This window comes from Gavia stellata, chromosome 4 (assembly GCF_030936135.1).
Source record: "Gavia stellata isolate bGavSte3 chromosome 4, bGavSte3.hap2, whole genome shotgun sequence".
NCBI classification, from domain to species: domain Eukaryota; kingdom Metazoa; phylum Chordata; class Aves; order Gaviiformes; family Gaviidae; genus Gavia; species Gavia stellata.
Window position 1 is genome coordinate 8732147 of NC_082597.1, and position 22338 is coordinate 8754484.

General features: G+C 44.7%; 1 protein-coding gene across 1 annotated transcript in view; it reads right to left on the reverse strand.

Moving 5' to 3' along the window:
* Positions 1–2406, reverse strand: part of DMTF1 (cyclin D binding myb like transcription factor 1) — a 30467-nt gene extending 28061 nt beyond the window's left edge. The window contains exon 1 of the mRNA XM_059816516.1: positions 2294–2406. The gene's annotated coding sequence lies outside the window, so the exon portion shown is untranslated. The remainder of the gene's footprint in view (positions 1–2293) is intronic.
* Between the last annotated feature and the right edge of the window lie 19932 nt (positions 2407–22338).

The window sequence follows — 22338 nt, forward strand, 5'->3', positions numbered from 1 at the left end:
CTTATGTAGTCAATACTTAGGATATTTTACTATTCAACTAGCGCCAATTCTCTTATGCTATTATTCAACAAAAAAACTTTTTCTCCACACCAAATGGTTTCCACTCAAATCTAAAAATCCACCACACAGAAATTGTCTTTAACAGCTACAACAATGGACGTAAGAGGGGACCAAACTGGACAGATATCAAACAGAAGGACCCAAAGACCTGAGTTCAAGACAGACAAAGATTTATACAACTGTTATCAGCACGAGATTACAGCCCTTTAGAAACAGTTACATTCTACTCGTCAGTGGTATTTAGAGAAGTGGGCCATCACGGAAATGGAATATATGGGAGACACAATGGGACAAACTGTTCTCATTTGCATTGACCCAAATTTGGCAGAACTCCATGGGTTCTAGCCTATTCATTGATATTTTAATAAAAAGCACTGAGCATGCTTTAAATGTCACATGGGGAGGAGGGGCAGGGGGAGAAGGGGAAAAAAAGTTAAGTCCTAGCTCTTTCAAAAGAAAAGACACAGAAAGTTCCAAGTTTTCTTTTTCAGTAACAGAAAATGGCTCTCAGGCACAAGGTTATGACTATGGATAAAAATCTTGATACATATGATATGTACTAAAATAAATTTTCTTTTTCTTTCATGTAAATCCAGTTTCATCCTAAGCATTCCAGTAACTTCTTCACCTTTATAAAAGAGGCAGAAATTTAGCACGCAATAAATTATGAAAAATTGATCATTATCCTAACTGTACAAGGCATAAGACTGATAAGCAAAGACACAGCTCTGTTGCTTTCTGATGGACAGATGAGTACAGAACTAATGGTCATAAAAAAGGGACTATTAGAAAATGTAAAGTACAGTACAGACATGCTTGTACAGCCACCTTTTATAATTTTGAGTGGTTAAGCCAAAAATCAGTATTTTTAGGCATTCTATTTAAGGAGTTTTAATTAATGTTCAGTCTTTTCAGTAAGTCATAAAACATCATCTAGGAAGTTTCAGTAAGTGTCCAGAAAACAAGCATGAAGTTGTTGCCATTATTATAGTCATGTAGGTTGATGGAAATCAGAATTTGAATGACATGTGTCAATCTCATTCCAAAACCTACATCTCCTGCTTTTGCAAAGGGATTTTAACTATGCTGTCAAGAAACCAACTTACATCTATGGCCAGAGCAGTGCTGGCAAGCAAAGAGCATTTTCTAGATTACTTCAACACGTAACTTACAATGGCCAGGTGGGGCTGAACAATGGTAACTCTTTGTGAATAAATACATACAAATACTATCTGTCAGCTAAAGAGGTAGCTAGTAGAAGCGTAATACGCTTCACCATGCCCAAGTGCACAACCAAGAACAAAGAGACCTCAAAAAGAAAAAAAAAGGAAGTAAAAAAAGACTTCTGCGACCAGAATCCTTTATTTTGGCAAGACACAGAGTGTAACTCTAGTGCAGAAAAGCCTGGTACTGCTTTTAGATGAAACCCCTGATCTTGGCAAAGTTACTCACTTCAGACTCCACTTAAAAATAAAGCCCCAAGCAACCTCAAATCACAACTCTCGCTGGAAAAAAAGATTATGAAACAAAACAGATAAAAGCCACAAGCTTAGGATACCCCAACCGCAGACCCAGCGAGGGGAAATTGGGAGATTTAAACGTGTTCGTGCAGGTGGCCTTTTATTACAGACATCAAGATAAGGGGAAGGGAGTTTAAAACAGAAATAGCACGCCGCCCTCCCCTTCCTCTGTCCCCCCCAAGGCAGCCGCGGCTTGCTAGTTCCCAGGTTTTTCCCCAATTTTGCCGCCCCCCCCCCCCCCCTTCCCAAATGTCTTTCTGCGCAGCGCTCCCGACGCCCGGCAGCACCCCGGGAAGGCGGGGAACAACGGACCACGGCCCAGGGCAGAAGGCCGGCGGGAGGCAGCGGCCCTGCCCCAGCCCCCGGCACTGCCCCCGGGGCGGGGGCAGCGCCCCGCAGGCGGCGGCTCCGCGCCTCAGGGCCCGCCTCAGCCCCCCCGCCGCCCCCCGGCCGCCAGCGCCGCCATTTGGTCCCGGGCCGCCGCCGCCGCCATTTTCCCGTCCTCTCGGCGGGCGGCGGCGCTGGCCGAGACCGCTGCAAGCTCCGCTGCCAGCCCAACCCGGCCCGGCCCAGCCCAGCCCGGCCGCGGCTGAGGCATGGGGCCGGACATGGCCGCCTCCCCCTCCCGATCCCCTCAGCCCGCCCCGCTCCGCTCCGCCGCCGCTGCCCGGCCGCTCCCGGCCCTGTCAGCCCGCAGGCCCCCGCGCACTTACTTCCTGTTTTGGGTCCGGGCACTTGAGAAACCAGGATGGAGACTCCCAAGTACCAGGATGGAGGCGCCGAGCGGCAGCGAGCGGCGAGTGGGGGAGGCGGAGGCAGCGGCGGGGCAAGGCGCAGGCAGCCCGCGAGCCCGCCGGAAGGGCCCGCCGCCCGCCGGCCCGTCGTTTCCGCCCTGCCGCGGCGCCACAAAGCGCACGGCGCGGGGTCCGCCGCGGCGGTGGTGCCACAAAGTGCACGGGGCCTTTCCTTTCCTCTCTGCTGGGGAGGTGGGAAGGGCCCCCCCCCAGGCTCGGCCCTGAGGAAAAGCCTCTGTTGCCATCCACGCTTCCTTCATGTCTCGCTCTTCATTTCCCTCCTGCCCAACGACCGGAAAAAAAGATTGCATATTATCAAAAACGAGCCTTAAAACCGCGGGTAAACAAGCGTCTAGGGGTGCGTGGCTGCCTCATGGACTGGGTGCCTGCAGGCGTGCTGACCCTTGCCAAAAAAAAGTCACCCGCTGCGCTTCCTCACAGACAAACGGGGTAGCTAAGGGCAAGAGGGCAAGTGGCATGACCTACGCGCAATTTTATGTGTAAAAACCTCATTACGCTTCTACCGCAAAGCCCCTTTTTTGGCATCTTCACTTACGCAGTGGACCTCCAGCCGCGTCCTCCCCCAAACCTTGGGAGCTTTAAAATGTGCCCTCATCCCCTGTGAACAGCTTCCCCGCAAACCTTCCTCACGGGCTGTAAGCATCCCGAAGCCTTGGGAGAGGCTTGTAGAATCTGTTCACCAGCCATGATTCAGTTGTCCTAAAGATCTGGTGCCTTTTAATACCTTAAAACCCTAAAAGCGTCGAAGGTGCCTGCAGGGGACTGGTCAGCGTGACCAGGGGAGCCCTGTGCGCTTCTGAAGCAGCAACTGGAGGGAGGCAAGGCAGGACAGGTGCCCCAGCTAGTTTAGGATATCTCAGATGGGGCTAGATGACTATGGTTAGGCAACTGCAACTTGCCCATAAGGTTTCGGGTTGCTCTGTTTGCCCTGAGCACGCTACAGCTTAGAGATGCTGGGGCGAACAGGGTCCTGCCTGCATGGCTCTTCCCAGGGAGGTTCTGTGGAAAGGAGTGTAGCGAAGGACAAGAGTAAATGGCCACAAGTTGCACCAGGAGAAGTTTAGACTGGATATTAGGAAAAATTTCTTCACTGAAAGGGTTGTCAGACATTGGAACAGGCTGCACGGGGAGGCGGTCAAGTCACCATCCCTGGAGGTGTTTAAAAGACGCGGGGATGAAGTGCTTAGGGACATGGTTTAGTGGTGGACTTGGCAGTGTTGCGTTCACAGTTGGACTTGATGGTCTTAGAAGTCTTTTCCAACCTAAACGATTCTATGATTCTGTGATTCTATGATTCTATGAAGCTTGGTTTTGCTGTCTCTTGTTCTAGATTAAAACATAGTCATGCGGAAAGGGTGGGAATTTGCACCTGTAAAACAAAGGCTTGTAGCTGGGACATGGGAACAGAGGGGCTAAGACTCAGAATTGTAATGGGGAGACAGAGCAGGCTAGGAACGAGACATTGCACGTAAAATTATGGTGGTGAAAGAATGGAGATGAAATGCATGGCTGGGACAAGAAGGTCGCTGGGATAAGGAGCTGAAAGCAGGATTTATAGCATCCGTTTCATTTGAAGCACACTTAAATTAACTCTGGTGTCTGTGTACTTGGTCTTTCTGGACATCAAACCTCAGGGATCTCAAGTTCCATGTCTAGTAGTTGACTTGCAGGGAAAAGGTTGTTTTAAGTGCACTTAGGCTTTCCTTGGCCAAAGTAGAGGTATGATTCGCTTTTCTAGGATTGCATACAGCTGTTGGACTTACCAGCCCATGATCTCTTGTAGCTCCCTGATTTTTTCCCCCGAATTTTTGCAGCAAATGAAGCACGGACCCTACGTTCGCCTTCTTTGAGGTACATCTCTGCTTTGGTTTTGTTTTTTTGTTTGTTTGTTTTGTTTTGTTTTGTTTTTTCAAGGCAGATGTGATCTTGCTGTAAAAATAACAGGATATCATTTAGTTGAGCTGTACCAAAATGCATCATCAGGAGGGTGAGTACAGACTGTACAGGAAGCAACAATTTTGACATTTCATATATGTCTTCACCATGTGAAAATTTCTAGAAAGACCTCACCTAGTAAGCAGCAAACATGAAGAGGACTCCTTCCATACCATGCTTATTTTCCCCATATATTATGCCCTCAGTTATGAGCATTTTTCATGCCGGGTATAAAGTCTTTCTCCTTACTCCCTTTTTATCTTATTTATCTGGATGTACCTTGTAGAAAACAATATTTTACCTGCAAAATCTGTACCTCCTTTTACATAGTATTGTTATTCTAGGATGTGTTGTAGTGAGATACAATGATGATAAACCACTGCTGCCAGATCATGCGGCAGCACTTTGTGGACTGGGGCACCGGGAACCGTATGCCAGCGTCCTGTGTCTTAATCACAGATCTGCAAGACTTTTTGCATAGTTTTGAGATTATGACCCCTGTATGTGCCCCATTTGCTGTTTGTGCAGTGGAAATAGTACCACTTTCCTCACAGATACATGATAAAACCACAGTCGGGAACATTTACTTTATATCAAGTTCAAGGTATGTGTGGAAAAAGTGATGACTGGAGTTCTCTGGTGTTGCATTAACAGGATAAAATCTTACTCTGTAATGGACTCTTGTTCTGTGGAGCAAATGGGATTCATGCATCCTGAGTTGTCTCGTGTTAAGGGAACAGTTACATGCATATATACCTACTTCTGTTGATGAAAGAATCAAACATGCAGTTTGATATGGACCTAACAATCCCTTTTCTGAAGTAGCGGTTAGTTTTTTACTCATTCATACAGTTTTATTCCAGAGGGCCCATGTTCCTGGTAGCCACCAGGTGTCTCTACTGCAGCGTGCTCTGGACCCACCTGCTGCATCCCAGAGATGGAACTTTTCTCCCTTTGCTGCAAAGAAGTTAAAGCTAAATTAGCATTGCTCTGTAGGTACAGTATGCTCACTCCTCATCAGGCATTAGGGGAAAAGTGAGAATATGGCACTGCTTGATAAGAAGAAGATGTGAGATGGAGGATCATCAACTTACTGATGACTCACCATGGTGCTCAGGAAATCCCGAAAGCAAAGCATAAACTCTTAATAATCCTAAATGTGATTATGTGGACGGTGACAGGAAGTATAGAAGACTGAAAGCCTGGTGTAGATCCTTTTTCTTAATAGAAAAAAAAAAGTTTTAATCTGCAAGATTCAAGAGAAGAAAAGCAAAAAGTAGAAGTTAGAGAAGGCCTTGAATTATATGTATTAAATACTGGGAAGTGGGCAGGGTGGATGATGTGCAAGATGAGAAGCAGTGTGGCTGGCCTTAGCAGCTTGCTTTTGAACGGACCTGTAAGAGTGTGTGTGGTCTAAATATGATGTAGGTGACACAGAGGTGTAGTAATCAATGTAGGAAGCCCTGGGGCAGATTTTGAGGTAGCTGGAAGGGAAAACATAGATCTTGGTTATATTATCAAATCCATGGGCTGGAGTATGAATACATCGCTTACTGCCTTCTGCCTCGCGGCTTAGGGTGACTGGCATGCCAGGTGATGTGCAGCTAAGGGCCCAGGGGCAGTAAAGGCTGGTGGAGCAGTTGCAGGGGTGGGCAGGTAGCACGGATAACTGACACAGGGATATCCCTGATGTCAAGTCTGAGCAATTAGCAGACGTGCAGGAGATACTTTGCACAACTCTTTTATTTCTGTCTTTCTCTCTCATGTTAACTGGCTGGGATTGGCATACCCAAAACCTACGTAAATTGCTTTAAACATTGAAGTCCTGCAGATGCCAGTGGGCTGTCCAGACTGCTTATGCTTCAGATCAACCTAACTTCTTAGGGCACCCCTGTCTGGGAAGTCCTTTAGGCTCCTGACTTTAGTTTCCCAGGGATACGTGAAGTGTTTTCGTTCTCAGCTCCACTGAGATGCACTTTCAGACAAACAAATTGGGGGCAAAGCTGCTCCTTTCCTTTGGTGTAGAGAGCACCAACATCCCAACAGGTAAGCCCTCTCCTGCAGTAGACCGGTACAGGACCATTCCCTGGAGCTTCAGAGGACCTAGTTGTTGTGGGAAAGAGAGGCTTGAATTTGGAGGAGTTCTTACTTTACTTAATTTACTACCAGTTAGCACCAACTTCTAATCACTGATTCAGGTATCAAAAAAGAACATAAACAATCAAACAAACACTTAGTTAAACGTGTTTTCTCCCCCTTCTGCAGGCTCAACTTCCCTTAGGTGCCCCGTGGGTTACGTATGCTCAGGCCATCCCAGTGCCTTTGGTAAGGTGACAATGCAGCAGGCTCTTACCGGGTATGTAACAGTTTCTTTCTGCTGCTTTTTTTGCTTCTTAATGATTTTCCTCTGCTCTAGCTTGGGTCACTGATGGGCTGCAGTGCCTCAGGTGTGTCCCTGCCCTGGTGTGGGTTGCCTATGACCATAGTCCCTTGGGAGTGCACCCCTTTGGCATGGAACACCTCCTTCCAAGAGCATATCTCCAGCCACATGTCTCCTCAGCTGTCTCTCCCTTCGTGTGTCTCTTTACCTCTATCTCCTCCTTTTGCGGCTCCCTCTCTGCTTAAATCTGCCTGAGCAGGGGCTCCACATGCTCCCCTGGCTGGCTGGTGTTTTTGCACACAACGGCTCATTTACAGTGCTTTCAGAGTCAGCAGGAGCACCTGCAAGTGGCCCAGTGCAGGCTATAGCCTCCTCCCATGCAGGGCACCTGCAGAGCCCAGCTGCTCAAACCCTGCCCCATTGTGCCTCCTGCTTCTGAGTCAAGATGGCTTTCCACTCCCTATGCTGCAGAAAAGATGGGGATCTCAAGGGTTTCGACTTCTGGAAGTTCATGTTATACGTGAAATGATTAAGTGCAGAAGGAACTACTAATTTCAGTGGACTGGATCTCACCAGGGAGGTCTTCGGTTGTATGTCTCTGCACTGGCAGGAGAAGGAGCTTTGGTACTCACAGGGGAATGGTCCTTCTGCTCTGCCTCGGTATGTATGTAAGATGTGCCTTGCTTAATGCAGTCTGGTGCACTGGTCCCAGTTCAGACCCTGGACTGGTTTTCTATTCTTGTCGGGGTGCTGAGCAGCAGTTCGGGATTCGCATTCCAAAAATGCATCTTCACGTCAGTCGTAAAAATTTTTCTCCAAGCAAAAGGCAAGTGCACAGAGAAGGGCTGGACTATCTCTTGCAGATTATCCCTGACTAAGCCTTTGTACGTGGGTTTTTCCATCCTTTCCCAAGGAACTATATCTTGCTGTTGCAGACATGGAGATGTTACTCTCTAGGGCAAGGAATTTCTGAGCGGAGGTAGTGGTTGGCACAAGCTGGAGGGAACAAACCCAGAGAGAAAGACACCTCTCCTCACTGCACCATCCTGCAAACAGTCTGATTCCTATTTGTTTATGAGATGATTCATATTTACATAGATTTCAATCTGTATATATATGTATCTAATTACATATGGGTATAGCAAATATATTCATTACTTATTTATAGAAAAAATATAGTTTTATATAAAAACAATCTAATATAACACATGTTCATTTATGTGCTTGTAATTTGGTAGGTGCTGGCTATAGAGGATTGCTCAGGCTCTGAAGAGCTGCCATAAAAGAGAGCAATGACAGAGAAAGAGTAACAGGACATGGTGCGAGCTTGTGTGGCTTCTCCACTGCAGAGTCAATCTCCTGTAAGAAAAATTATTACCTTGGGGCCTGGCCTAGGAAGAATCCTATAGAAAGTGGTCACTCATTTTGAGACCTTGTCTTTGGTGACAATCTCATATATTTCCTCACTTACACCTGAGTGAAGCTGTAATGGACTGACCCACCTTGAAAGCCTCTGGTGATATGCTTTGAATGCCTGCTGTGTCACTTAGAATAATTTAGGTTGGAAAAGACCTTTAGGATCTTACCCTCTGTTAGAATCCTGGAAAATATTAGAGAATGTCAGTGTATTCAGGAGCCTCGATACACAGTCTGTGGAGCTGGGAAGGAGGGCATTTTCCTTTCTTTTTTTCCTGAAACCTCTACTGAGACACTTAAATTATGATCACAGTCAGCCTAGGCTGCACAGGCAAGCACCCTTACCACCTGGGTTGCCATCTAGAGGTGCCCAGCTCTCCTTATAGACTGGGCCCATAGCAGTAACGATCCCACTGAACCTAACCTGAGACTAGCAATGTTTGTGTCAATACAGCTAAATATGAAGAAGAAAAAGGAACAGAGTCCCAGAGACAGTGAGAAGAGGGCAAGTTGCCATCAAGATCTACATGGGTCTGAGCTGCCAGTGGCTTTGGGATGATGCATCCATCCTGCTGGTGAGCATAGCAGAAAGGGAGCTGTGCAATTCACAGTATCCATAAAGGATTTGGTGGCTGGAGGGTATATCCAGGAGACCAGGAAGGAGGAACCGATTTCTGTAGGATGGGTGTGTGGACAGTAGAAGAGGAGAAGGAAAGAGTCTTCACAGAATCACTGGCAGAAGAGAAGGGAGAGAAAAGGACAGAGCAGATGGGAGGAGCAGATGGATCCCAGTTGGAAAGCGACTTACAGTGTGCCACCGAAATCAAAGATGCTGATGGCAGGGGGAGGCATGAGGAGAGGGTGGCAAGATATAGTTCTTGCTGTAGGAGGGACAGACAAAAGTGGACAGGTGCTTTCTGCATGGCATCGTACACAGACTGTGTGCAGGGGCTTTGGGTGGGCAGGGGAGCGGCAGCTGTGCAGGGTAGGGATGGACAATACAGGGGACAAGAGCTGATTCCTTGGCCTATGTCACCCATAAAATCCCAGTAATTGGAGCTGTATGGTCATGGTCTTGAACTCTTCGAGGAGCTGTGGGAGGAGAGTAATGTATTCCACATTGGAAAAATGCATCCTGTTTTGGACCTACAGGTTGATTTAGCTTTCATGTAGGTTCAGCATTTTGACAGTTTGCCAGATGGTGATTACCATGAAAGCAATGACAAAGCTCCCATGCATTTGAAGAGGACAAAGTGTTTTCTTCAAGCAAAATGTACCATTTATCATGTAATTCTACTCTTTGCTGGCAGATGGTGCTGTGATATATCCAGGAACTGGGAACCAGCTTCTTCAACTCAGAAGGGATGTCAGCAAGCAGCATCTACTTTTTATTTTTATTCTGGTTTGTTCCTGAATTTGTTTTACTACAAAATGAAATTCCTCTCCTCTTTGTTTTTCTGCTTCCAACTTCAACTATTTAAGCAGGTCGGCCAGTTTTATTTTTGTCTCTTTGGATTAGCACAGAGCTGGCAGGCAGAACTCAACTCCAAACCCAAATCTTTCCATTGGAAGAAAAGCTATTCATGGCATTATTCCCCTCAACGCAGGATTTTCTTGTGTTTACAAAACCTGCCTTTTGGGCCTATGCTGGTCTTGCAGCCTCCCTTCAACAGTAGACTGGAGTTTCTGTCAGTAGATACACCAGAGACACAACCTAAACAGCCTCTGAGGGTCACTTCTGCCCCAGTTTTTAATATTTCTTTTTATATCGCTTGCTTAATACTGTGGCCCATTGCTGTTTGTTTTTCTTGCAACATACAGTGTGATGAAAGGTTTCTTTCAGTGGTTTCTTTCTGGGAAACAACAAAGAAACCAAACCCAAACCTGTTTTCTATTGAATAAAAGAAAATTTGGAGGAATTAGTGCAGGGTAGGATCAGCCTACTTAATCTCTAAATTTAAAGGTCTAAAAAGCTGCTGAAAAATCAGTGATAGACCTCATCTGCTTTCTAGAACTGCTGTCCAAAAGCTGCTTAAACTCGTCACATGTCTCCTTGCTTTGCTTGAGAGGTCCCTGGAGCCCTGCACCCATATTCTCGGAGAGCAGCTGAAAATGCTAGAGCTGAAGACCAGAAGCACCAAGAAAAAGAAAGATCCTATTCCAGCAGCCAGCACACTTGGAGCCAAACAAGGATTTCTGTCACTAGCCTCAGATTTCTCCACTGATGCTGTAATGCAAAAGTCCTACAGACTCCAGGGAGCTGGGTGTGAGACCCCCATTTTGTCCTGCCCAGCTGAGCATCAGGCTTGCTACCCTGGGCTCATTGTCAGGCTCTGTGTAAGAAGAGAGGGAGCAGCCCCACCTCCCCTTCACCATCCCTGCCAGAATGCAACATGACTGAAATGATCTGGGTTAAGAAAAAAGTCCAAAATAGGTATTTTTTTGTTGTTTTCCTGCTTTGCCCTGGATCTTTTCAGTGACCCAGTTTTCAGCACAGATCCACAAAGCTGTTACAAAGCCACAGGAGAGGGCTGCAGGACATGTGAGCAGAAGTGGTTGCAGGAGGAGTACCTTAGAAACCTCTTTAGATGGCTTCACTGTTGAGGAGACCATGCCCATGGACCCATGCCCCATGTTGCAGAGGAGCCTTGACACAAGCCTGCCAGCTCCTGGGACAGGGATTGTGCCATCAGCTCTCATGCAAAAAGAAGTGAGCACCAGTGCTCCTCTCATGTTCTTCCCTTTTAATAAGAAACCAGTCCATTAGGGACCTGTTCTGAGGTGATGGCCAGGTGGATGAGTCCTCTTAGGATGCAGGTGCCTAACGCGTCCTGTGGAGGCATCACACTCAAGAAGAGACAGAGGTTAACTTAAGCGGACAGGATCATCCTCCAAAAATCTCCAGAGGCACTTTTCTCTCCCCTCCAACACCTCGAGAAATGTCTGCATTTACATCAGAAGGACCAGGGAGAGGCCTCTGATGTTCAAGCATATCTGGGCCTCAGGTAGTAGTTTTCAAACTCAACACTTCATAAATATCATCAATAATGTCAGTCCAATCCTGCATGACTGAGTTCTTCAGGTACATTTATTTTGCTGATTGCAATTCCATCTGAAGTCACAAATAATCGAGGAGTCTCAGTGCAAGTCCTAGTGCCTGTGCCCAATTTCAGTGGTGATTTGAAGTACCCATATCCATCATCTTGGGCTCTCTGATGTGTTCAGAGCAAGGCTTAGACATGCCAGATGCTCTATAGAGTGGACTTCTGTGCCCATATGCTGATGCACTGATGTTGAGGAGGTTGGATACAAGTGCAAGAAGTTAATCTCTTGGAAAATTCATTCCAGGGTAGGGGTTGAAACCCGAGCCACAATTGATCTATTTTTTCCTATCAGAGATGTGCAAAAACTGGTGAGAATAATCTTCAGAAGCAATCAAAGCAGTAAATCAAATTTGGCAATTTACAGGGCAGTGGCCAGGATAATACTATCTATTTCCAAAAGAGACAGAGTGATATGTTTCTGGACCTTAAACAGGCCTGTATTTCCATGCAGAAATATGTTTCACATTCTAATCTGATTTCCTAGGCTAGAGAAAAAGTGACCAAATGAGCTGATAATACTACCTGGCAGCTGTCAAATGACTTTTTGCCATCTAGAGAGAAAATGGAAGAACACATGTTCTGAACTCCTGCTACTTACGTTAGAGGATGAAAGAAATAGAAGGGGTTTAAGTTGTAAATGAGATCATGCATTATGCCCTTTGGACAGCATGTAATCTGGCTAATGGCATCAAAGAGCTATATAAATAACTTCATTAAAATGAACTTGTTTCAAATGAGCTAAATAAATCAGACTCATTTGTCAAAGAGCTGGGATGAAATAATCAGGTTAATTTAAAGCTGCTCGCTGGGGGCACGATTCCTGAATTTATTCTACCGGTGAAACTGCCATCAGTAGCTTCAGTCACCAGTGGGAGCCCTGAGCCCAACATGAAAATGCAGACTGGGCTTCCACATCTGCATTTTCAGGAGCCCCTCTCTTCTGTCTCTAGCACAGTTTCCAGAATCCCACAGCTGAAAATATGTGTTCCAGGGCACAAAGGATTGTTCAAGACCTACCAGATCTAAATCCTTCGCAGGTGCTTGTCAGCTGTTCATCCCTTTAGTCTGCACTCTGCTGTCTGCTCTCTGCCTCTGAATGAAAGGTGAAATGAATTCTCTGGAAAACTAATTGATTTTGGTACCTGTTGCTGCCTTGGTGGGAGGACTACATGATGCAACAGGTCTTTTCCCCACACTTAATTCAATGCTTTGTGCCTAATTTTTCCCTTTCTTCATTAAGCCTTTTGCTTTAGCAGTTTCTGCAGAAGTCAGAAGGATAAATCCAGTTCTTCAGGCTACAGATGGACTTGCTCCTCCGTGGTCCCCACAGCTTTTACTTTTCTAGGGATGAATAATTACCTGCTGTAAACCCACTCCACTGCAGTGGAGTCAGCCAAGCTGTGCAGATTTAGACCAGCTAATGATGTGACTCCACATAGAGCAAATGAGTAGGAAGATTGTCCCATCCAGATGCAGGCAGGCTGTCTGTCTGCACACTCTTTTCTGCTTTACTGCAGACGTCGTTTCTGAGTTGTTTAGGTTGTGCTCCGATGGAGCAAGAACTGCCCATATGCCATCATCATGCAACGTACATCCCACCTTTACCATATGACCAGTTTTGCTCTCTGGTGCATTTTAGATACTTTTCTCCTACATAGTGGAGGGAAAGGATGAGGACATGGATGTCACAGAAAATGAGTTTATGATCAGCATTTCCAATTTACAGACAATCACATTTCAAACAAAGGAGCGAGAAATTGACTCTTCACGTTTATATCTGCCAAGATCGGAGTTGGGGGTATGGCATGTTGTGCTCTTACGCAACGAATCTGCCCTGAAGTGTCTGTAGCTGACAGCTATGGATTTATCAAATGAGAAACTGGACCGTGAATTCAGCTCTAGGCAACAAAAAGCCTTTCAGCTCTTTAGTACATCTCAGTCCTGCCCTTTGCTTGTGCTCCAGCAATAATCCCCCAGCTCAGGTAAATGGTCGTGCAAATGACTTTAGGCTGCAAGAGAAATTCCTCATTCCCGGGGTGCTGATTTATCCAGCTTGGTTGCTGATAGCAACCTCTGGGCTACTCTCACCCTGTGAGATGAAAACAACTTCAGGGATCTGTTCACCAAAGGGATGGTGGGTACTCCAACCTCACTCCCTCCTACTATCTTGATCAGCTAGGTGACCAAGGACTGTCCTAATCATGGGTTATCCTCTAGTTCCCAGCCCAGTCTGTACCTGTAGATGGGTACGTAGCTGTGCTTCCTTGTGGAGCACTCTGACCCCACAGTGTTGGTTTGTTGTTTTTTAAGCTCAATGATGTATGTTTTTAGCAATTTGGGGACTTGTGGTTATGGTGAAAGGTATGCAGTCATGACCCACCTCTCAAGTGACCCCTCCAAGTCCGAGTTACAAGTCAGCTTTCTCCTCTGGTAGGCGTTAACAAACATGTCAGCTCACCGAGGGCTGCCACAGCTGCAGGGTTCATGCAAGTCACATTGGTATCAAATAGCAACCATATGTGTGGGGCCAGAGGTTATACTGCTGCAGTATATTTGATGTGGCGCAGAATGATGTGCTAATCCATTAGTAAATGTCAGCATGCTGTCTGCAGTGGAAATCGAATCACACCCAGGCAGAAAACTTTGCTTCAAGTATGACAATGATTTGTGTTATTATGAGTTTCTTCATTATGATCATTTTGATAGTGGCAGTTTCTCTCTGTAGGACTGAAACACATTATTCTCTCACTTTTATGAGTGGAAAGGAGTGATCCTCTCAGGGATTTGAATGCATCTGGAAGATCTTTTCATTATGTGATTTATTTTTTTTTATGCCAGGTGGGTCATAGCCTCCTGATTTATACTGCTGTAAACCTGGATTTATCCCACCTGGCTGACTCTTGTCAGAATCTGTCCAGTATTTTTCAACAGATTTTCAGTTTAAACTGATGGAGTTAGCCAGTAGGACCACTCTTACTAGTGAAGTGAGCAGGATTTACGTTTCAGATATAAGACTCATTCCTTCAACTCATTTGTAAAAGCTTTCTAACCATCTTGAGCCAACCAGAATTAAAATAAAGCACAAAATATTACACTCGCGAACATATGGCTCGTTTCCTGTATTGTAGCAGTGACTGCTATACTGCAACCTGCTTCCTGGTTCCCGTTATAATTTCTCTTTTCATCTGCTCACTTGTTTTTGAGATGAATTTGTTCTCAAATTAAATGAGCACAAAGCTTTAACTGTGGTGTGTGGTTGCTGGCAGGGCACCTTTCAGTGCAAGTCGTCATCTAGAAGGAGTGGGACACAGGAGAAGGAGGTGCTGGTGATGACAGAGGTCAGTCAGCGACACCAAGAAATTTGGAAGGGACATTTCAGCTAGAAGCAGAATCTGTATTTCTGTCTCCCTCTCTCACTAAATCCAAAATGTTTCTGAAACTCAGAAACGCAGATTTTTCAAACATTGATAACAAGGCAAAGCTACCGGCAGAAAATGAGGCATTATATAATTAAAAAAACCAGTTTTAGCCATCAATCTAATGAATGGTGAAAGTACACCTGGTCTGCCTCTAACAGGTGATTCGGAGTTATCTGCGTAGGAAATTCTTTTTTATCTCTGCCGTTGATGAGGCATGTCACCGGGGATCAGAAAAATCTGTGTTCACGAAAAAAAGGCACCTCTACTCACAGGACTGACAAGAAGAAAAAGGAACTAGAAAATCACTTATTTTTTGCTCAAATGAACAATATGCCAATTAAAATAGTCTGTCATCAATCAGCTAGTTTGGAAAGATAGACGAAAGTCATCAATGTTAAGATTGTAGTCTTGAGATCCACTTCTTGCATGTTCTTCCCTTTAAGACAATCCCAAACACAGATACAGGCTGGGCGATGAGTGGATTGAGAGCAGCCCTGAGGAGAAGGACTTGGGGGTATCGGTGGATGAAAAAGTGAATATGAGCCAGCAATGTGTGCTAGCAGCCTAGAAAGCCAGTTGCATCGTCGGCTGCATCACAAGCAGCATGGCCAGCAGGTCGAGGGAGGTGATTCCGCCCCTCTACTCTGCTCTGGTGAGACCCCACCTGGAGTACTGTGTCCAGCTCGGGGGTCCTCAGCACAGGAAAGACGTGGACCTGTTGTACTGAGTCCAGAGGAGGGCCATGAAAATGATCAGAGGGCTGGAACAACTCTCCTGTGAGGAAAGGCTGAGAGAGTTGGGGTTGTTCAGCCTGGAGAAGAGAAGGCTCCAGAGAGACCTTATAGCAGCCTTCCCGTACTTAAAGGGGGTCTACAGGAAAGATGGGGAGGGACTCTTTATCAGGGAGTGTAGCGATAGGACAAGGTGTAACCATTTTAAACTGTAAGAGGGTAGATTTAGATTAGTTATTAGGAAGCAATTCTTTACTGTGAGGGTGGTGAGACACTGGGACAGGTTGCCCAGAGAAGTGGTGGATGTCCCCTCCCTGGAAGTGTTCAAGGCCAGGTTGGACGGGGCTTTGAGCAACCTGGTCTAGTGGGAGGTGTCCCTGCCCATGGCAGGGGGTGTTGGACTAGATGCTCTTCAAAGGTCCCTTCCAACCTAGACCATTCTGTGATTCTATGATTCTATGTTTCCATGAGCAGGAGGAAACATGTGCATTCAGCATCTGCAGGAGCTTCATCTTTTTCAGCATAGTCCTGCTGAGAAAAATATCAGCCTTCAGGATTCCCAGCGTGTAAATACTTAAGTATATTCTTAACTTCAGTCATGACTGGTTCTATGAATTTACATCAGGAACATACATGTTGGGAGCCAATGCTACACAATTTTTTTAACCGATATTTGGGTATTTAGGGCCCTTTTCAGAATGGCTGAAATCCAGGGAGTCATAGAATTTAAAGAGCTTGAATTTGAGGTCCTTGCACAAATATTACAAATCTCTTTTAGACTTTTCTCTGCAAATTCCCGCTGAGAAATATTGTCTCTTGTGTCTCAGAGATCTATGGCAAACAGCCTTACGATTAGAAAGCCTAGCAACTCTTAATTCTTTCAGAAAAAAAATCAGTTCTGGTTACACATATGAAAACATCTAGAAAAATGCCTGGACTGAATATATGGTTGAAAGAATGTCAATTGTAACATTGTCCCTTTCAGGTATTTAATAGCACCTCAACCCTCTTGGAAAGATAGCTTTTAATAATTCATATATCCCTGTAGTGTGTATTAGACGTCACATGCAGTTGTGAAGAGTAAATGGAAAAATATGGAGACAAAGGCAAGAGAAGTACGTTTCAATTGACAGTAAATGTTGCAGTTTTTAATTCAATAAAAGAACAAATAAATACCGTTGATATGTATGCAGTGATGTGGCTGAAATCAGTGATTTGAGTGTTGTTTGAGGGTTTTTTTTCGCTTTTTTGCTTTTCTGTACTGTGCCTTTAATCTCAGAGCTGTTTGCTGCCTGCTGCGGCAGCAGCTGTGAGTCAGGCCGGTTAGTCTTTCAGGTCTGATGCAGGATGCTGCACACTGCGTCCTGGCATTTTCCTCTGTCTTTCCCTTTCTAATGATGATTTGGCTGTAGAAGTCCTTCTAATTGACATTAGAGAGGATCTAGCCTTTTATATCCTGCTCTTTCAGGCTGATGGAATTGCCTTAGCTCTAAGACGCTGTTCATGGGTAGCAAGAAAGTCAGACTCTGGCATTAAAAACTAGGTTTTGGGTGCAGATTTTCAATGTGCTCCAAACTTGGCTCTGAATATTTCCTAAATTTGAAGCTGCTCATATCTGAAGTCAAGGCTGAGAGGCAGCAAAGGCCACTTGTAGAGATTATATCTACATCCAGCCTTCTCCCAGATTTGATCCCAGATCAAGGGATTTAGATGTGGACCCCTGTCTAAATTTAGTAGGATAAGATGTTTTCCCTGAGTGCCATGTGAAATTGTGTGAAGTCCGTCTCGCTCTGTGACCTTGATGGAGTCTGCCAGTCAAGTTCAGTTTTTTCTGTGCAGCTATTTTTTAACCTCACAGTGTGTAATAACTCCATTATGTGCACAAAGAGCTGAGAGAGATGTGAATATAGCACTGAAGAAGTGACAAAAGCATGATGTATTTTCCCAGAAGTTATTTCTATGCAACTTCATTACATTGGTTAGTCTCAAAAAATTGCAAAGAGAATTAACTTCTTAGTACTTCTTAGTAAATTAACAAAAATATCTATTTTGTGCTTTGGCAGGAAGAAAAAACTGAGTCAAATTTATCGCAAGGAGAAAAAAAACCTGAAAAATTTCACCAACAGCCCAGCAGCATATATGAGAGACAGACAGATTTCTTTAGAAATTTCTCTTTTTTCTATTTGCTCATTGCAGGTAATCATTACCTTTTGATTTGAACAGCTTTGTGCAAATTCATTTCATCCTGCATCTGTATGTAGGAAATCCCTGACTATTGTAAATATATGGAAAGAAGTGTGGTATAGTGGTAGGGCCACACACACAGCAGGGAGCCAGGAGTTCTGTCTCCTCATTTTGCTTCTGCATTGCTGCTTAACCTTGCATGGAGTACTTATGCCTCATCCTGGTTGAAAATTAGAACTACTCAATTTTCAATTCACCCTTTTTCCAAAAATGAGGCTTTTCTCTAAAAAAGCTGTTGATCAAACTGTTATTGGTAACAACATTATTTGATCACAAAAAATAAAAGTTTTAAGCTCTATTTTCAGTAAGAAAACCCTAAACAAAAATACCCTTTTTAAAAAAATGTATTATTATTTTCCTTTCTCTAAAAAGGAAAAGTCTGAGCTGTCCTTTTAAAATACATTAGTCTCTGGGTCATCAGGTGTAACACAGCTGTTCTCATGGTGTGACATATCCCAGTTTGGGCTCCTATACAAGTTTTCACAGTTTCATAACATGGTTATAGCAGAGTTTAGTTCCACTCAAAGTGCAAGACCAATTTTAAATGGCAGTCCAAGCACTGTCATATTCAGGTGTGTTTTAGCACCTTTTTCCCCTCTCTCTCATCAATGTGAGCCTGGCAGGTTTTCCATTTTTGAGATAGGGAGAACATTATTTACTGTCTCAAAATGCCATGGAATTTGATTAACATTGATGCAATATCCCCAAACTACAAAATTTGCAAACATCTGTATTAATTTCTTTCTTGAATTTGAAATTGCCTCTTTAATTTTGCCTTCTAACATGGCCACTTATATAGCCATTGCCAGTCTGAGATCATTTTCAGGGCTGAATAATGTGAGTTACTCTGTGGAGGATGTATGGCTGTGTGACCAGTTGTCCATCACAATTTGCGAGCCGCAATCCTCATTAGAGCACGGGAAGCTGGAGGAGAGCTTCTTTATGTCTGGCTGTCTTTGCCTCTGAGTTTCAAAAGTAAAATTTCCCTGTGGCAGAGACAGGAGAAAAATAATAGATGAAGGAGTAGGTGTGTGACAGCACCAGGCTTGAATCCAGACTCAGGGCAGTGACCCGGATCTCAGCCTGCCTCCTGAATACCCAGGACACCATGGCTGTTGGCTCCCTGGCGTGATTCTTAGTTTCTCCTGTGAGATCTTTTACACTTTGTCTACTCAATTAAATACTCCTTGGGTCGGTCAGAGATATCTCTGCCTTGGAAGTAGCTGGTTTCAGGATGGTTTGGACTCAGAGGTACATTCCCCTAGCCCAAGTGAATACATTTAATATGAAGTTCTTGGCTATTCCGATGTTTTTTTTCCTCTACCTTTTCACAAATGAGCTTGCTCCACGGTGCAGAAAGCAAGCTGATAATAGACCCCAAATGTCACATGATGGAAAAAATATTTCCTGGCCATCTGTGTTCATGTTACTGCATTGGCAAACAGAGAAATAAATAAAGGGATAAATTGTTTATAGAGCTATTAGGACAATTACGGGATTTTTCTTGTGATAGGCATGAAATCTGATTATTATTACTTACAGTTATCTGAGAGCTAATGCTTCTCATAGGAGCTGAGAGTCTGGATCAGTATCGACATGCGTGTAGCTCAGCTTCCTGTCCCCGGTGTGTCTGCACAGCTGTATCCTAAATCTCACATAAGCAGATGGGGAAGAAACCAGCTCCAGCAATGACCTCACCAAGATTGACCTTCCCTGGGTTTTGACCTGCTATGAATGAATATCCTCGGTATTGGTGTAACTGCTGAATCTCTTCCCTAAACATCAATGCTTGGACACCAGTGTGAGTTCTTCTGTTTATTTCCAGGGGCTTTGTACATTAGTGATTAAGGATGAAATATTATCTATTACTTTTACAACTGCTTCCATAGATCCAAAGTGTCAAAGCCAAGACCAGAATCCCCTTGTGTGACCCACCACAAAAAGAAAGAATAAAAAGATGGTTTTTCTCCAAACAGTTTACAGTCTGTTTATCAGAGAAGAGATGGCAGGTGGATGCGAATCGACAGACTGAGGAATGCTACAAAACAGGGAGTTCGGTCAGCAGGATCGGCAGCAATTTCAGGCTCCCAGGTGCCTTTTTGTTGCTGGTTTGTTTGGAGGCACCACTCCTGTACATGCTAGGAACTGAGGGGCTGCTGGGGTGGGGAGGAGTTGTCTGCATTACTCACAGAATCACATGGGTTTTTTTGTGGACCAAGCTTTCATTTTATTTGTTGTTTTGAACCAAACCATGTTGTTAAAAAGAAAGAGTTGACCTTTGCTCTCACTTTATTAGCATCCGCAGTTCCAGCCTGTTGTTTATGACCATTACCTGTAATTCATATTTGTTGAGCCAGCTGCTGTTTGCTTTGGCTCTTGTTTGATCTTTTTCTGTTATAGTTGCAATGGAGGTTTTATCAACTTCCCCTTTCCACAGTACTCGGAGAGAGGGGCAGAGAGAAAGAATTTCTTGACTTACAAAGTGGATGTAGGCAAACAGTCACCATAACATACAGTGTCCAGTGTGCTGAAAACAACCTTTGCTGGCAGGTTTCTTGTTCTCCCCATCAAGCCTTTTGCTCCTGGAGGTGTGAGTGCTATGCTGAGTATCATCATCTGCTCAATGAGAGTTTATGAATTAGATTTTGAGGCCTCATGTGCCTGTTGTTAGCGGTATCATTTTGCATTCACACCTACTTTCAGCAGTGTCACAGAATCAGGTTTTAGCTACAAGGGTCTGTTGTTGCCTCTAACTCACTCACCTCTTGCATAGCACAAACCTCTGAATCCCACTTAGTAATTTCTGCATGGAGTAGGAAATTCTGTTTCAGCTGTAACAGACCTTTCAGAATAGTATCTGGCCATGATCTAAAGATTTCTGGTAATATACAACCCACACAACCCTACACACGTTGTTCCATGACTCACCTTTCCTGTCACCTTTCTATGCCTTATCTTATTTTTAATGTGAAAATATTTAGCATCAGCTTCCAGCTGGAGCTGATTCTCATTATGTCTTTTCTGGGGGAAGGAACTACCTAGAATCCAAAATACGTTTCTCGTACAGGCTGTGAACAAGACACCTGTACACAAAGCACCTTTTAACATTCTTTGAATAAATGGGGCAAAAGGGGTATCTTTTCCCTCTCTCTGTGAGACATACTTTCCAGACTTACTTAGATTAATTATGTGTCTAATTTTTTTCAATTGCAGACAGGATTGGGGTCTCAGGTGCCTGCATTTTAGTTCCACCATTTCACAATCTCAGAAAATACCTGTTTATGGCTGAGCTGACAGTCTAACCCTATAAATATTCTGTGGAAAGGTATAAACCATTACACGTACATCTTTTATAGCCATGAAGAATCGGGGACACCTAGCACTGCAGTTTCCATGCATTGAATGAAATGTTTATCATCTTGATTACGGAAGTAATCTCCATGCGGAATCAGAATTAACTTGAAGAGCTGTGATTTCAGGAGCTGCAGAAAGCCACTCCTTTTTTATTAGAGTTCTGTTAATTGTGTATGGAGAAATCAATCTCATCAGGAATATCCTTGCTGGAATGTAACTGCACATTTCTGTTTTCTTCGACAGATCTGAAGAGACCTGCAGGATCAATTTTTGCTCCAAGCAGCCCATGGTTTGACTTAGGACCATAAAAGAGCTCGACTGCTTCCTCCAAAATGCAGATTTTCTAGAACACATTAAGTCAATACATTTGTTAAGTGAACAAATAGCTAACAGCTAGATAGTTCAATGTGCTGTCAGTGTAGGCTTTCAGAGAAGTATTAAACAGTCAAGAAAAAGAAATGGGAAACAAGCAGTCGCAAAGACTCTTTGTTGCTTTGTCTATACCCTGCTAATTTCTGCCCTGACAATCTTTCAGGCACAGTTGCCTCTGTTTCCTTCACCAGTCACAGGCAATCCTGACCCGACCCAGTCCTACCTGCTGGCTGAGGGACAGTGATTTGGTTTCCATTTCCAGGGCACATATCCAGCAAGGGATTTCTATTGAAAATGCTCAGTCTTTTCTTGTGAATCTGCAGCAAAGATGGTCATGAGCTCCTGCAAGCTGCCTGTGTGGAAATGCATAATCTTCCTTCAACTTTCAAACTTCTAGGCATTAAAAACCGCTTTCCTAGCCAACAATACCTCTGCATGCTGATGTGAGTTAATGACGTGATGCTCCTCTCCTCTCCTCTCCTCTCCTCTCCTCTCCTCTCCTCTCCTCTCCTCTCCTCTCCTCTCCTCTCCTCTCCTCTCCTCTCCTCTCCTCTCCTCTCCTCTCCTCTCCTCTCCTCTCCTCTCCTCTCCTCTCCTCTCCTCTCCTCTCCTCTCCTCTCCTCTCCTCTCCTCTCCTCTCCTCTCCTCTCCTCTCCTCTCCTCTCCTCTCCTCTCCTCTCCTCTCCTCTCCTCTCCTCTCCTCTCCTCTCCTCTCCTCTCCTCTCCTCTCCTCTCCTCTCCTCTCCTCTCCTCTCCTCTCCTCTCTCCTCCCTTCTCCTCTTCTTTCTCATCGATACTTGCTGAATCAATGCGATGTGACCTGGGCTTAATTTGGCTGAACCGCGCTGTGGCTGGGCTGCAGGCTGGGTCAGGCAGGGCTGCAAGAGCAGCAGAGCTGGGTTCAGAAGGAGGAAGATGGGATCAGTCCACAGCAGCAGTACAAATTTTTGCAAAAATGGCTGGATTGTCACTCTATTGCTAGGAGACA